This window comes from Sceloporus occidentalis, unplaced genomic scaffold (genome assembly GCF_023333645.1).
Source record: "Sceloporus occidentalis isolate IW3139 unplaced genomic scaffold, rSceOcc1.0.p SCAF_132, whole genome shotgun sequence".
Classification (NCBI taxonomy): domain Eukaryota; kingdom Metazoa; phylum Chordata; class Lepidosauria; order Squamata; family Phrynosomatidae; genus Sceloporus; species Sceloporus occidentalis.
Genome location: NW_028317112.1, coordinates 1,342,884 through 1,360,117, shown reverse-complemented (window position 1 = coordinate 1,360,117; position 17,234 = coordinate 1,342,884).

Sequence of the window (17,234 nt, the reverse complement as noted above, 5' to 3'; positions counted from 1 at the left end):
TCCCCACCGTAACAGAATAAAAATCAATAGCAAGCTGCATGGATGTGTCTTTGGGTGAAGTAAACATGGCGGATCAGGGATGATGGTCTTATCTCTCACTGGCCGTCAACGTCTCTGCCCTCCGTCAGCATGCTGGATCCTAAAAGAGTTTACTAAAAAGGAGCAAGGAGAAATATCCATATCATCATCAGGCAGCCCCCGGCCCTAAAGCGCTAGGGCCGGCCAGCCATTACCAGCTTCAACTCTTCTGCAAATATAATTACCAGCCCACCCCACCATCAGCCCGTGAATTCTGTGCCATGCAAGGCAACGGAGAGCTAAAAGACATCTGGAACCAGGCAAGCGCAGGCTTTAGGTCCATCACGCTGACCACGAATGAGAGATGAGGTCCCATTGCCTCCATGATGGTCGGGTGCCTATGGGACAACCCTACTAACTTCCCAGGGCCGGCTGGTCCGAGCTGCTTCTTATATCAAATTGAAAGAAGAAGAAAAAAGAGGTGAGGATAGGGATGGCGTTGGGGGCCGGGGCCCCTGCTCCCAGTTCCATTGGGCTCCTCTAATTCTTGGTGTTGTAGAGAATTTACATGAAAAGTCAGTTTACCAGCTTTAACAAAATTTTAGGAAGTGTCTGGCAGGAAGAATGAAATAAAAAGGCTTGATATTTAATAAAATAATAAATAAATAGTATATAATTAAAAAAAAAGAGCAGACAAATGATTTATGTATAGAAGAGACAAAATATATATGTTTCTATTTTTACTATGAAGTAATGTATTTTATTACCTGTCACATAACGATGTCCGTTCCGTCCTAGTAAAAAAAAACATTATTATTCTGTCCACACTAGGCATGGTTATAAGTATCCGTGAATAAATCTGCAAATAAATGTGTATGTTTGACAATTAAATATTTGTTGATTTGTAATTGTTGGAAGTTAAAAAAAAAAAAAAAAAAAACTCTCCAAAAAACACAGCACACAATCTGCAGCTAAAAAATAAAAAAAATATTATATGATATTATTGCATATTTTGGTTAATTGCACCAAAGCAATAATTAAAATTAAATAAGTGTTTTCATATGTGTGTTTCATTCAGGTTTGGTCTAACAGATTATTAACTAAGCTTCAAATGTTGATATCTAAGACCTGGGAGCATTCAGTTGCCCCCCAAATACATTACGGGTGCCACTGGTTCTGGTCGGGGGGCTTGGTTAATTATCCACCCAACACTTTCCATGAGGGCTCCGGGCAGGGCTGTTTAGAAATCAGGCAAAAGATTGTAAAAATTGTAAATTTTTTTTTTTTTTTTTTTAGTTTTCATGGTCTAATATTCTGTTTAATGTAAAAGGATTGATTCCGATACCACATTTAGTCTTATTAACTGACGGACCCTTCCTAATACTTGGTTATTTCCAGTGGTTGGTAATAAAATGTCTCAAACCAGAGATACTTTTTTCCTGTAAACCCCCCAATTTGGAACTTGGACCGGGGTCTTCAAGCTTAAAAAAAATCTAGACAAAGCAAAGCAAGAATTCAGCAAATACCATTTAAAAAAACTTCTTCTGAGACATAAATATTGGGGATTGCGTCACACTGTAGGGTTATAGGGGTTCACGGCTATATCGATCACCAAGGAGCTGAATAAGCCCTGTAAAAAAGAAATCCAGTACAGATTTCTGCAGAAAACAATCATGTATATCGAAGGACGTCTTCTTTATATGATTACCCAGCCCCCCCCCGCCCCCCCCCCCCGCTTTTCAAACAGCCATTCAATGTAAGTAGACGTAGAGGAGCGGCTAGGAGCTTTACCATGATCCAGAGGCGTATCTAGTGAAAATAGCGCCTATGGCAAGCACTGAAATTGTGTCCCTGTCCAAACTTCCACACATTAATTCACACTCTTTACTACCCCCTCTCCCTCCCTTGTCACTTTCTAACCTCTCCCCCTTTGTAGTTCTCTCACCTTGCGGTCCAGCGACGGGAGTCTTCTGTCTTCCTGCACTGCTGCGGTGCCCGCTGCTTCACTGCTGAGCGCCGTAATATGACATCATATTTCGGCGCCCAGCAGTGAAGCAGCGGGCACCAGCGAGCGGCTTTTAAACGCTGTCTTTTTTTTTTTGATGCGGGGGAGAACGAGGGGCGCCGAGCCGTTGCTAGGCGCCCCTCTCTCTCCTCCGCATCAAAAAAAAAAAAAAGACAGTGTTTAAAAGCCGCTCGCTGGTGCCCGCTGCTTCACTGCTGGGCGCCGAAATATGATGTCATATTACGGTGCTCAGCATGAAATGCCGGCACCGGGACGGAGGTAGAGGGCTCGTGGAGGAGAATGAGGGGCGCTGAGCCGTTGCTAGGCACCCCTCTCTCTCCTCCGCATCAAAAAAAACCAAAAAAAAACACGGTGTTTAAAAGCCGCTCACTGGCGCCCCCTTTCAAATGGCGCCTATGGCACGAGCCATAGCTGCCATACCCTAGATACGCCTCTGCCATGACCTTTATCACAAGGACAGAGGGACGCTTCTTCTTAAAGAGGGATGTTTCCCAATAGCTTTGCTTCTGTTAATGTTCCCAATCTTGTCCTCAAGGCACGCCGGCACCCAGTTTGTTGACCGCCTCTGTTAGAATTGATTATGGGAATCCCTGTTCTGTTAAAGCTCCTTGAGGATTTGGTTGGGAGCCCCCGGCGTAGAACATCTTTGAAACATGCTTTCTATTTCTTTCGACTTCCGCTTCAGTTACAGGCATTCCCACAGACCGTATTGACAGCGTCCGCTATCCTCGTCCACCTCTCAGGCTTCCGTGCTTGTGAACCGGTTAGCCAGGCACCATTACTGCTTCACCAATATACAACGCTCCTCCAAACTGGAAGCTGCCCACACACTCTCTCTCCTTTTGTCTTCTATTCTTTTCTACTTCCCTCCCTCTCATCTACTTTCTTTCCCTTTGCGAGCCCCCTCTCGCCCTAACCACTATCCTATGCCTGACCACTAGGCCTGCATCCATTTCATTCCTGGCCATGTTTTCTCACCTTCTTGACGCAAAAAGCAACCTAATGAACCTTAATTAATTGTAAAGCTGCTGCAGAAGTTAATGCTAACAAGCCCTGCTATAATGGCTGTTCTTGAATTTTCTTCCTTGAATTTTTTTGTAGAAGAAAAATAATAATTGTATATCTAGCTACATATACATATGTAGGGAATGACAAAGTATACTCCAAAATGATAAGATTCGAATGCCACTATATATATATATATATATATATATATATATATATATATATATATATATATATATATATATATATATATATATATATATATATACTGTAGACATAGTGGCATTCGAATCTTATCATTTTGGAGTATACTTTGTCATTCCCTTTCTGTCCACTAGAGGGCAGGTTTGTGTAATTTCTTTAATATGTCTCATCTATAGTATATATCAGGGGCGTCCAAGTTTTTTCTGCAGTGGGCCACTTCATCAGAATTGTATCCGTGCGAGGGCCGCACTCATTTTTCACTGTGAGAAAATATGGCCTTTAATAAGATATGCAGATTAAAAAAAAGTAAATGACACAAAACCTTTACTTTTCCTCTCACTGATTTCTGGGCCTAGAAAGTTTTGTGACTACAAATTCAGGATTCTGGATAAGTAAAAATAAAATAGTTCTATTTATCCTAGGGATGCACCGAAATTAAAATTTTGTACCAAAACCGAAAATTCAGGGTTCACTTAGCCAAAACTGAAAATGACCCCCCCCCCCATACTTTTAATAAAAGTAAGTTACACACCAAAATTGTACAAAAAAATATGTATTATGATTGTTAACAGCAATCTCAGGCATACCCAGATTCCAGCATGTACTGGTTGGCTGGGCATTGTATTTTTTGTCCAATTTTAGTGTGTAACCACAATTGGACAAAAGAAATCAACAATATGACTTGGCATGATAGGAGTGTGATTGCTAACAGCAAACACTCTCTTTTTATACCCAGGCAACCAGTAAATGCTGGAACCTAGGCATGATGGGACTGTGATTGCCGTTAGCAGTTAGCAATCACACTCCTATCATCCCAAGTCAGCCAGTACATGCTGGTACAGGGTGGCTGTAAGTGCAGACCCCATTCTGCTGGCAGCATCAATACACAAGGGGGCAGCTAGCCAGGTTTCAGCATGTACTGGCTGATTTGGCATGATAGGAGTGGGATTGTTAACAGCAATCACAGTCCCATCATACCTAGGTTCCAGCACTTACACATCCATGCTATCACACACACAAATTCATTCATTCACAGATTCATTCCCTCAATCAGGCATACTCATTCAAACACCCTCCCCCACCCCCTTACCTGCACTACAGCTCTCTCAATGCCGATCACAGACTTCAGCAGGGGGCGCGGCCTCCCTCGTTCTCCCCACAGAGGAGGCAGGACTGGAGCAGAGAATAGACCCTCCCACCAGGGCCGGCCCGACAATGGAGCCGAGTGGGGCAACCGCTCCAGGCGGCACTTTTCAAGCCCTTTTTTTTTTTTTAAAGCGAAAGAGAGAGAGAGGGGCGCCGAGTGGTTTTCGCTTACCAAGCTGTCAGTACCCGCTCGGCGCCCCTCTCTCTCTCCTCTGCGGCGAGTCTCCCTGTTCGGTCTTGGTGCCAGCTTGTAATGCTGAGTGCCGGAAGATTACCTCATTTCAGGCGCTCAGCATTACAAGCCGGCACTGAGACCGAGCAGGGAGACTCGCCGCAGGACTGCTGAAAGGTAAGTACAAGGGGGGGGGGAGGGTAGATAATGGGGGGGGGCGGCAGGGACGGAGGGAGAGGAAGGGTAGATAAGGGGGGGGGGGGTGGCATTTTAAAATTTCGCCCCAGGCGGCATTTTGCCTTGGGCCGGCCCTACCTCCCACAAGTAAGCAGCAGGGCTCTTGTGATCCTGGCTGCCGATCTCACGCGGGCCGCACCTCGAGGTCACGTGGGCCGCATGTTGGACGCCCCTGGTATATATAGTATAGTATAGTATAGTATGAGTGCAATTCATCACAGTACATTTATTTATATTATGTGAATTTTAAACTAAAAAAAATAAAGCAAAATCTGTCCTTTTTTACAAAATGACTGACTTTACAAACCACACATTTTTCTCCCTGATACATGGAGTTATTGCTACCATAAGCCCCGGATTTATAGGGGAAAGCCCAGTGTTTGTGTGATGGGGAATATAACAAATTTAGTTGAATAGGCACAAACTTGCTGTGCACTCAGATCCCCCAGTCACACCCTTTCCCCTATTATTATTTTCAGTATTACAGTTAACCCAGTTAAATTTCATTCCCGCACTCACTAGGCATATGTAATATATTTAGTAATATTTTAGCTTAAAACTAAATTTGTAAACAGCTCCACAGAAAATATCCAGACCTTCCCAACAAAGATTCACAAAAAGCAGGTTACACAACATTTCCATAAAAAGGCACAGAAAGGATCCAGACACGGTGTGAATGCTGCATCTGGACATAGCAGACATTAGGAATTTCAGGTAAAACCCACTTGTGGATCCCTTAGAACGGTTGTTGTCAAACTTTTTAGCGTGAATGCGGTTTTACTAATTTCTATGATTAGTGGTTCGATAAATACTTCTACTATTTCAGATTATTTATATATTCTCGTCATCTGTTTGTTTTGATTGGCAGACCTGTTTAATCCGATCTCAATGACCTTTGCAATGTATTATTCAGCAAATAAAAGCTGAGAACAATAGATGATTTGAACTGATGTTTTGCGTAGTTTCACTTTTTATTCATTGGTGTTGTTGCAGCCAACTGCTTTATTATTGGCTTTATTTTTGTATCGTTTTTCATTAGAATGTTATGTGTTTAATAGCCGACAAATGTTCCCATGGAATACCTGCCTGCGGTACCACGTGGGCATACAGGTGACTTAGCTGGCGTGTTACACACAACATACATGTGAGTAAAGAATGCAATCCCCACATTTTTTGTTAAAATAAGAGGTCATTATTTAAAAGTAGAGGGTCAGAGGCTTAGATGTAATGTAAGGAAGTTTTACTTTACTGAGAGGGCGGTAGATAAGTGGAACAGCCTCCCAGCAGAAGTGGTACATACAGCGAGGGAATTTAAACATGCATGGGATAGACATCCGGCTCCTGACTCTAAGTCGCTGGGGAAATGGGATTGTGAAAAAATGCATGTCTTAGAAAGTAACATTTATACCCCTCCTCTGCTTCATCCCTATTTTCGGGGGTCACTGCCTGGCTCCCCCCCCTTTAATTTTTGCTCCCACAAAAGGCCCCTGAACCCCTATTAAGTCTAATGGTAAATTTTAGACATTGGATTGTAGGCATAAAACATATCCATTGTAGTCAACATGATTATAATAAGGTAATTTAACCCTTACAGGACAAGCAGGGCCCTTTTCTCCTTTTGAACCAGGTTATTATTGTGTGTGATTTTAAATTATTTGACTGACTCTGTTGCAACAGCGCTACGGAACCTGCAGGCGCTATATAAACAAATGTTTAGAAAAAAAAAATACATATTTATGCAAATTTAGAAAAATGGCTAGCGGGTGATGCTAAATGAAATAGCATATGCAAAGCACCAGCATAGAATGTACGTGTTTATGTGACATATGGCTGCTGATACCTTCACTGCCCGATGGGGAATCTGGTCCTAATTTGGGTACTATGTGGTTATTCAGCAATTTTGACAGCGAGATCAATGTTTAAAATCCCCCAGTTACTAACAATTAACGAGATGTTGCCCAACAAGAGTTTTGCTTCTCCTTATCAAACGATCTCTGATTAGATATGTGATTTGTGAATGTATTCTGAGGGGTATTACTCGTCGCCTGAGGCCTGGGGCCGGAGCCGCTCCTTGCCTTTAAGCTAATACCAAGCAATTCCACGAGGCTTAAAAATAAACCTAAGAAGCAAAAAGTATTCAGTAAAGGTTCTACACGAGCCAGAAGCATTCATACCGGCCGCCCTACAGGTCCGGACTGGGGATAATGAGACGACCCCGTCGCTTTAAGGACAGCGGCCGCCGAGTGACAGAAGCGTGGCCAATGGCTGAATATGACCGGCCTTACATCTTAATGCCCATGTAGCATGTGGCCGGGCAGATCCAGCCAGCGGCCACATACTGTTATCTCTAGCGGTGGCCAGTCCGGCACGTCACCATTAGAGCTCCCAGGCATGAGTCTCCATTTCTCGCTGTAACATTCTAAGGCTGTAATTGTCACCGTGACAGCTTGGCCGTACTTTCCCAACCAGTAATTACTGTCCGTTGCACAACCCGACAGCCTTAAAATAAATTCTCTTGGGTGAACTGAACTCTTTAAGAATAGCTAGTAAATATTTTTTCACATAGACGTTATCTTGGGCCTTTCTTGAATCCGAGTCGCTCCCTGTTATAGTCAAAGACCATAAACGTGAACCAGTAGCACCAAAAGCAAGACAAAAACATATAAAAAGAAACAAACAATTGTGTTATTTTTATACTGTGTGTTCACAGCTCATTGCAACCATGTACATAATACAGAATGCTTTAAAGGGCATTGTTCAAAATTATTTTTGGATTAAAAACGTATCAACGTCTGTAGATGGTTAAAGTCCTATAGAAGTCTGTGGTTGAATGGGGACATTTGTTACAGTAGGGCGAGCCTGTTTATAAGGAGGCACCGATCCATGATAATGTATGGTAACATAATAAATAATAATACTTGTTGCTATACAGAACCTTCTTACAACAGAAAGAAAAGATTTTCTTAAACCCATGGCATTTAAAACTAGATCAAATCTCTTTAATTCCCTAGAAATGCAACCAAATTTAGGCAATGAGGTACCATAGCCAACTAAGTCTACGGTGGCAGGTCCAGGAGCCTGCTCAATGGACCGGTTACAGGAGAGATCTCTAATCTCCTCAACTGGCCCATTTTTGCAACGGAGGCTGTTCCGGCTCAGGTATGGTCAGAGAGGTAGGATATGAACCAGGATGGAGCCGTATCACGGGTGCCACAGGCATGGAGGGTTTCTAGAAGGAAGAGGGTGGTCAACTGTGTCAAAGGCTCCAAAGAGGTCCAAGAGTATGAGTAGGGAGAAGTGGCCGTTAGTAACTTTAGTGAGTGCGGTCTCGGTGGAGTGCTGTGGACGGAAACCAGATTGCAGAGGTTCAGCCAGAGAGTTTGCGGAGAGAAATTTAGTTAATTTTAGGTAAGTTAATTGTTCCAGCAGTTTGGATGCCAAGAAGAGAAGAGGAACTTTATGGTTGTTTAATGAGGATGTGGGATCAAGGGAAGACTTCTTTAGGATGGGAGATAAAATAGCATGTTAAAATGAGGATGGGAATATGCCAGAGAAACATTAAAGGTTAGGGTTGGGGCAAGGACATCACAAAGGGGTCATAGGAGGTTTGAAGGAACAGGGTCGACGGTGGGGTTTATTGAAAACTGACGCTAGCGTATGGTTATACGGAGCTGTGGAAACATCAAGTACAGGAGGAAGAAGAGATGCTTCAAAAAGCAGAAGTGTGGCAGAAGTGCGTTAGCTGTAGAGTGTTAATGTCATTGAGGTTTCGGTAGGTTTGTGGTGGTTTTTAGGTAGAGAAGGTATGCCAAGGTAACTATTAACAGGCTGTCGTCAGACAGAGAGAAGGGAGAGTTGGAGAAATGAGATATTGAACAAACGTGGGAGAACACTAGGTGAATTTTGGTGGCCATAATTTATGAGGGTCCATTGCAGAGACCAAGCATATGAGGATGGGACATCAGCCGAGATATTGAAGTTCCTCAGGATTAGTGTTGGGATGGTGGAGCAAAGAAAGTGGGAGCCATGTGGCAAAGTGATCAAAGAATTGGGAAGTAGAGCCAGGAAGCCAGTAGATCACAGCAACATACACGGCAAGTGGAGAGAAGAGATGGACAGAGTGTACTTCAAAAGACGAGAAGGAGAGAGAGGTAATTGGTGGCAAACATTGGAATGTGCAGTGATGGGGAGAGGAGAATGTCAATCATTCCCTGTCTGTCTGTCTCAGGTCGATGCCTGTGGCTAAAGTGTAGAACGTCGTAAGAGAGAGCCGCAGGAGAGGTAGTATCTGAGGACGTTAACCCCTTTTAGTGAGTGGAAAGAGACTGAGGTGGTTAGACATGAAAAGGTCGTGGACAGTTGTGAGTTTGTTGCCCACGGAGTGAAATAAGAGAGATTACAGTAGTTTGTGTAAGCACAGAAGGTAACCGACGGAGGTAGGATGGAATAGCGGGTCCAGGGTTTGATTCGATGTCCCCCGCACCACAGCACTGCCTCCGTGCCTGTTCACTTTCCGTGCCCACTACCATGCAGGAAATAGACTGTTCCGCCTAATAATGACCCCAGGCGTGACAGTAACTGTAAAGATCCAGAAAGCCACTTATTTGAACATTCTCTTCCTTATCAGATCATCGGAGACCTAGACCTGCTTTTTTTTAGGCACTTCCTTAAACAAATATCTAAAATAATATTTTACTTGCCTCGAGGTTTGATGCCACAATTCAGTATATCAGTGAATGCTATCAAATGCCTAAAATAACACAACGTCACAAGCGCCTAACATAGTGACACCTCGGCTTATGATAGAATGTTTGCAATCCCCGCAATCCAATATCAAACAAACACATACGGAACTAGAAATTCATTTAAAAGAGTTTATAGTAAATGTCTGAAATCTCGGGGTTGTGCAAGATGCGAAATCCCCCTCTTTCCCTCTTCATTCTCACTCGCAGTCTCGCTCTTATTCAAAGCCTCTTACTCTCACATTCTTTCACTTACCCTCACGTTCTCTCACGCACACACTGTCACTCATCCTGTCTCACATTCACACTCTCTCACACTTTCATGCCATCTCAAGCTATCTTGCTCACTTATTTACACTTTTTTTACACTCTCATTTACTCTTTCACGCTCTGTCACTCACTTTTATTCATGCTCCCTCAGACTCTCATGCACGCTCTCTAATTCTGACTTACTCACTCTTAGTCATGCTATCTCACGCTCACTCAGAGTCTAACTCTTTTCATGCTCTCTCACATTCTCTAACTTACTCTCACGCTGTCTCACGTAAGCCGGGACACATGCTGTGACAAAATCAGGACAGTTGTCAACTATGACCTAATTTATACAGTTTTTAGTATCGTTGGATTTTTTTCCTTCTTGAGGTGGCAGGATGGGTGAGGCAGGCAGATGGAGGTGCCCCCAGCACTAGCCCCCAGCCCGTTCACTTACCATGGCCACCGACAATGATCTCCCACTTTGCACACCTGAAATACTGGGAGGCATGCAAGAAAGGGACTGATCCGCTTAATAATGACCCCTGAGAGCCAGGCTGACGTGACAGTAAATGTAAAGATCCAGAAAAACATTTATTAAGATTCCTTTATCAGATCATCGGAGACCCAGCCCTGCTTTTTCTTGGCACCTCGTCACACAAACATCTAAAAATATTTTACTCGCCTCAAGGTTTGATGTCACAATTCAGTACATCAGTGAATGCTATCAAAAGCCTAAAATAACACAATGTCACAAAGTGACACCTGAGAGTAAGCATGGTAGAATGTCTGAAAACTCCACAATCCAATATTAAACAATCTTATATGGAACTAGAAGTTTTTTGAAGGTCACATAATGAAAGTACTTTCCATTACATATGGTGCTTGTTTACTAGAGGCGTGCAAATGGGTTTGAGGTCCAATATGTATCTGATGTGAGCGCTGGTTCAGATCTTAAATAAAATACTTCAATAGTTTACAAGCACTTTTAAAGAATATCTTTAAAAGCAGCACTGTGTTCCACCTGCTGACAAGCCACCTAACGCGTTTGGCCTAAAGGGGGCTTCTTCAGAGGTGAATGTGTAACAAAGTCGGAAATAACATAGTGAAGGAACAGTAACCCTGAAAGAAAGGAGGAGTAAAATAACGATCATATTTAATGTCTGTATGAAGTATCTCAAAACGATAACGTGATGTCTGCAATATTGGTTGAAAGGAATGAAAGAAAGAAAGAAAGAAAGAAAGAAAGCCTAAAGCTTCATGGCGGGCATAACAATAGTGTATTATACGCATAGATCACATATGGATGTTTCAAACTATGTAGTGTCACCAATGCGTATAGAAAGAAGCAAAAGGCATCTGAACATAAGAAAATAAGTCCCTTTCGTCAAGATAACTAACTTCAAATTCCACAATTTGGTCTCCGAGAGTCCCTGAGAGTCCCGTTTTGTATCTTCCAAAGATGCCGTGGCTTAAAGGTGTGCAATGAAGAGATATAGATGGGCCGTTATTGAGCTGCGATAGTCGTCCATCACCTCCGACGTGGCTGGAGAAAATGCCGGCTTGTAGCGAGATGTGCCAAATGTAGAAGTTCAAATGGACCCCTTGTACCCACCTCCCCAAAAACAGTACTCCTTTCCAAGGCCAGGGCACGTAGTCTGTATGGAGGAGGCTGGCCCTCAGACCCCACAGGGCCCTTTCCTAGGTAATTGCTCCAGGGCCCAAATCTCCTTAATCTGATTTACCGTAGCTGATGCTTTGTGAATGCCAAGTGACAAGTGACTTATGTATTGTTATTATATGAGGATTTTTGCGTAACGGTAGGAGTTATGGAGGCGGAAAGATGTCAGTGATTAGAAATGTGTAATATGCCAAAAAAAGAAACATTTTTTCATTCTTTTTCTAGCACGTTCTAGATACGTTTCATGGTACAGTGGATAAATCAACACGGTACTGCCAGAAGACCACTATCTACCGGAATGCATTGTACCTGCTGGGAAGTGTGGTGGAGGAGCGATAATGGTCTGGGGCTGTTTTTCAGGGTTTAGACCCCTTAGTCTCAGTGAATGTGAAAATTTAGACAATTTTATGCTTCCACCTTGGTGGCACCAGTTTGGAGAAGGCCCCTTTCTATTCCAGCATGACTGCCCCAGAATAAAAAACATTCTCCATAAAGACATGATTGGATGAGTTTGGGGTGGAAGAACTTGCCCAGCCACACAGAGCCCTGACCTCAACCCCATCGATCACCTTTGGGATGAACTGGAACGGAGCCGGGCGTCTCATCCAACATCAATGCCTGACCTCTATACCTGGGAACGCTCCGGGTTTCGCCCGGTTTCTGGATCACTATGGAAAAACTCTGGGTCACGAGAGATGCGTCCCGCAAGGGGAGCTCTGGGCAGCCAGGCATGCTGACCTCATAAATGCCCTTTTGGCTAAATGGGCAAACATTCCCTCTCCAAAATCATGTGGAAAGGCTTCTCAGAAGAACGGAGGCTGTTATAGCTGCAAAGGGTGACCAGATCCATATTAACGCTCTTGGTTTTGGAATGGGATCCCAACAAGCTCATGTAGGTGTGATGGTCAGGTGTCCACATTGTTTGTGATATATAATGCAGATTATACAGTAGGCATATAATAGGTACAGATCTAATATACCAACACTAAACAATGCATGCATTGCTTTGCATGTAGTAAGTTAGTAAAATGTGTTGTGTCCATGCGAACTGGAGCCTAGCATGCATTAAAAACAAAAGGATAATTTTGGTGACTAGACAGTTCCATTAAAAAGTTTACACAATATACTGTCATGGATGGTGACTTTTTATATCACTAACTTAACTAACTAATTAATCGTGCATATAAGCATTTATAAAGTGTGCCCTCCAGCTATTGCTCTCTCGACAGCTCCATTTCTACTCCTAACATTCTCAGCCGAAGGGGGTCTCTTGGAAGAGTTACTGGACTACTGACCGCCCCTCCACTACCGCAGTAATTCCATATTTGCTCGAATATAAGATAAGGTAAATACGCCCTCGTCTTATAATTGGGGTTGTTTTATAATCAGACCTCAAATAAAGGTCTAACTATAAGACTAAGATCCAGATCCCCCGCAGCGCTGCAGGGGACCAGGATCCTCCTCTCTGGCAGACGGTGGACGTCTATGCGATGCACGCAGACAACCTTAGCTGCTGCCGGCACTTCTGCTGGGGCTTCTATGACGGACCACCGGTGACATGACCTTCCAGTGCTCCACCATAGAAGCCACGGCGGAAGTCCCGGCTGCCCCTACTTGACCAGGGTACAAGTCTAGGGATGCTCCCAAAAGTGGGGTGGGGGGCATATAGGAGGGCAGAGTGGTAAATAGGTTGGTATAAGGCATATCAGGGAGGCAGAGTGGCAAATAGGGGGTTTAAGGCAAATCTGGGGTCAGATCAGCATGTAGAGGGTATACTGCATATCGGGGGGGGCAGAGTGGCATATCAGGGAGGCAGAGTGGCATATAGTGGGTAAAGGGCATATCGGGGGGTGTGGCATATAGGGGGGTATAAGGCAAATCTAGGGGGCAGGTTAGCAAGCCTGGGGGCAGATGTGCATAACTGGGGGGGGGGGAGCAGGTTGGTAAATAAAAGGAAATAAAAACAAAAAATTAATTTTCCTCAATCATAGTTTTTATTAAATATGAAAAAAATGTTTACATGTGAATTAATATTTACTGGTAAAACTTTTTTCTTACAGGGTCGTCTTATATTCAGGCTTTTTCTTTTTCTAAATAACATTCAAATTTGGGGGGGAGTCATCTTATAATCAAGCAAATACGGTATTTTGCTGAAATACTGAAAAATGCCTTTTTTTTTTTTTTACAGTCTATGTGTTATCCATACACAACGAGCTATTCTCAGCTGCTTGTATATTTGTGTAAACAGGAAAGTCTGCTCATGTATGACATTTCAGGCATTTCATTTTTCTAAAACACATGAATGCCATTTTCTATAAACAAATGTCTGAATCGGGGCTGAATTTTTTTCCCAACCAGAGTTGAACTAGCTAAAGTGAGTTTAATGTCCCTGAAACCCCCACTATAGAAGAACAAGGCGCTAAAGTATCCCTAACCCTCTGGGAGTTCTTTAACAGGGGAGGGAAAAATATGCAGCACAGAAGATGCAGCCCTGCTGCTGTAGCTGGCACGCTCCTCTGTGCCCTTGTGATTTTGGTTGGTGTTCATGGCCTATCAGTAGCAGGATATAATAGGCATGGCTGTGCCAGCCGGTGGTGGTGTTCCAGTTTAATGGGTTATTATCAGTGGTATGGTTAGCTCGGTTCCAGCTCACTTAATGGTTAGTTATATGTATATAATAAATATAATACTGCATACAGTTAGCCGTTCACAGCATTGTTTCAGGAGATGTGGACGTCACGGTGTGGAGCTGCTTTCATAAATGGTTACATTTTCTCTTATTTGGGTGGGGAAAGGGATGCCGACCCAGGCTCCGCTCCGCCATGTTCCGCTGGTTCCTTGTTTGCATTGAAAACATTGACTTAGCGCTGGGTTTTGTACGAGTTTGTTAAATGATACAACCGGATGTGTGTTTTCTTTGAAAGCTTCATAAATGGTTCAGAATCTTAGAAAGACAAGTTCTGTTGCCACCAGAATAAAATGCGGGTCACCCGTTCCGACACGTACCGCCCGGTAGTAAATACGGGAAGTTCCGTTCTCAACTCCTGATGTGTCTCCGTGTGTTAATGTATATTTGTTGTGTGTCTTAACTGCCCTATTTAAATTGAACAGCGTAATTTGTTGGTGCTTAATAAATGAAACATAATAATAATAATACTGTTGTTATAGAAACACAGAACTTGCCGACAAACCAGACCCATTCGCCCCCCGTCTAGTCGCCTGTTTCTCCTGCTGTAAAGACTCAAACCTTAATCAGTCGTTGGTCTTGTCTTAGATTCAGGAGCCGTATGCCTGTCCCATGCATGTTTAATACCCTCACTGTATTAGCCTCTACCATGTCTGCTGGGAGGGCAGTGTACGTGTTTATATGTGTGTATAAGGGCTGTGTACATGTATGTGTGTGTATAAGGGCAGTGTACATGTATATGTGTGTGTAAGGGCAGTGTACATGTATGTGTGTGTATAAGGGCAATGTACGTGTATATGTGTGTGTGCAGGGCTGGTGCAAGGATTTTTGCCACCCTAGGCAAAACATAATTTTGCTGCCCCTGGCTCCACCCTCACAAACCCCTCCCCTTTTCCCACACCCACTTATACCCCACCTCTTTTAATGCTTGTTATGCTGGGCCGCCCCCAACCAAGTCTCTGCAGACAGCAGCTCAGCATGAGCCTCCCCCTCCCCCCACCAACATCTATGTGCAGGGTGTCACGAACGCACTATACTCCAAGCGTGCGCGTGACTTGGTTCTGGTGGTAAAAGGGTTAAAATCTGTCTGCCCTAGACCGGAAATAGTGATGAAAATAAAAATATCCACCCCTAATACCACCCGCAAATGACTATAATGATATAACAAATATCAAAATAACGAATCTATGAGTTATTATTGATATGTGTTGGATATGACCTGGATATGAAATGGTTTTCCTGACTGCTAGTGGTCACTTAGCATATCAAAGAATCGTCTACATTTGAACCTGGACAAAGTGGCAGCTCTACTGTAGGATTTCACACCTTGTAGAAGGCCCTGGTTGGAGTCCGAGCTTCAAAAGACAACTTTTTCTTACAAGACCTTTTGGCACCACATGCCTATACAATCGAATTAACCCCTCTCATACTGAAATTGGCCATACCATGTCTACCAGGTAGCAAGTCCATGTATGAACTACACAAGTTGGTGTGACACAGGACAGGAGCGTAATTACAATAGGGGCGCTGCTCAAGCGTGCCACGGTGCTCCCATAAGGTCCTCCTAACTGGCTGACTCGCTCCCACTCCTCCCCATAGTGACTGCCTGCGCGGCTGCCTGCCTCCCATCAAGAGACGGCGGTTCGCAGCTGCAGGGCTGCCGGCCAGGGAATGAAAACCATTTGGAGAGCAGCCCCATATAGTGTATCTCGCGGTCGAGCACTTATACCCACACGCACCCCTTATACACACCCGAGTCACACTATTTACCATACAAATAACTATAAAACATTCTTTTTATCACATTATTTGTATTAAAATGCCAGAAAGCAAAAGTGTTAAAAGGCCCTAATAAATGAAATACATTACACATAATGGAATCAAAACATTTGCTACTGCAAACATTTTTTGATGAAAAAGTTACATTTTATTCAGTGGAACAAAACAGCGATCCCATTATTCTTCACGATATTCTTGTAAGAAAATGTCATTTCTTTATTAATTCATGTAAACTATGTTTTCATATTTAATAAAAGCTATGATTGAGAAAAATATTTTTTTTGGTTTTTATTTCCTTTTATTTGCCAACCTGCCCCCCCAGTTCTCCACTTCTGCCCCCAGGCTTGCCACTCTGCCCTCAGAAATACCTTATACCCCCTATATGCCACTCTGCCTCCAGAAATGCCTTATACCCCTATATGCCAGGGGCATATCATGGGACATAGTGGCATACAGGGGGTTAAAATGCATTTCTGGAGGCAGAGTGGCATATAGGGGGTTAAAAGGCATATCATGGGGCACTCTGCCTCCAGAAAAGCCTTAAGCCCCCATATAACACCCCCCCCCCCCCCCGATTTACCACTGCTTCTGGTGTCTGTGAGGGCAGCGGGTAGAGGCCGGCATTCATGAAGTTAAAGGGGCCGGTGTGCATGCACTCAGCCGCCCAATGGCCGTGCCTCAGCTCTTTGTCTCACCCCTTTTAAGACTTGGGATGAAGTGCTGAGGCATGGCCATTGGGCAGTGTGTGCATGCGGGCCCCTTTAACTTCATTAGGCGCAGGCGGCGGGAGGAGGTGGCCAGTGTGCCGCTTTCCATCCCGCTCGCAGCTGCTCAGTGGCTGTTTTGCATTTTGGTCCGCCGGCCGACCGGCCCACGAACCGACCGGCCCACCGGCCAGTGCTGCCACTGCCCCCTCCAAGTAGGTTCCCTAGGCCGGCGCCTACTTTACCTATAGATGGTGCCGGCCCTGTGTGTGTGTGTAAAGGCAGTGTATGTGTGTTTATGGGCAGGTTTGTGTAAGGGGAGTGTATATGTGTGTGTGTAAAGGCAGTGTATGTGTGTTTTTGGGCAGGTTTGTGTAAGGGCAGTGTATATGTGTATGTGTGTAAAGGCAGTGTATGTGTTCATGTGTGTTTATGGGCAGGTGTGTGTAAAGGCAGTGTGTAGGGGTCCTGGGAGGCCTTTTTTAATTAAAAAAAATCGCTGCTGCTGTGGACTACTCTTCCAATGATGCTCAGCCAGCATTATGGGAATTTTAGTTCACAGCTAGCATCTGCAGCTTAACT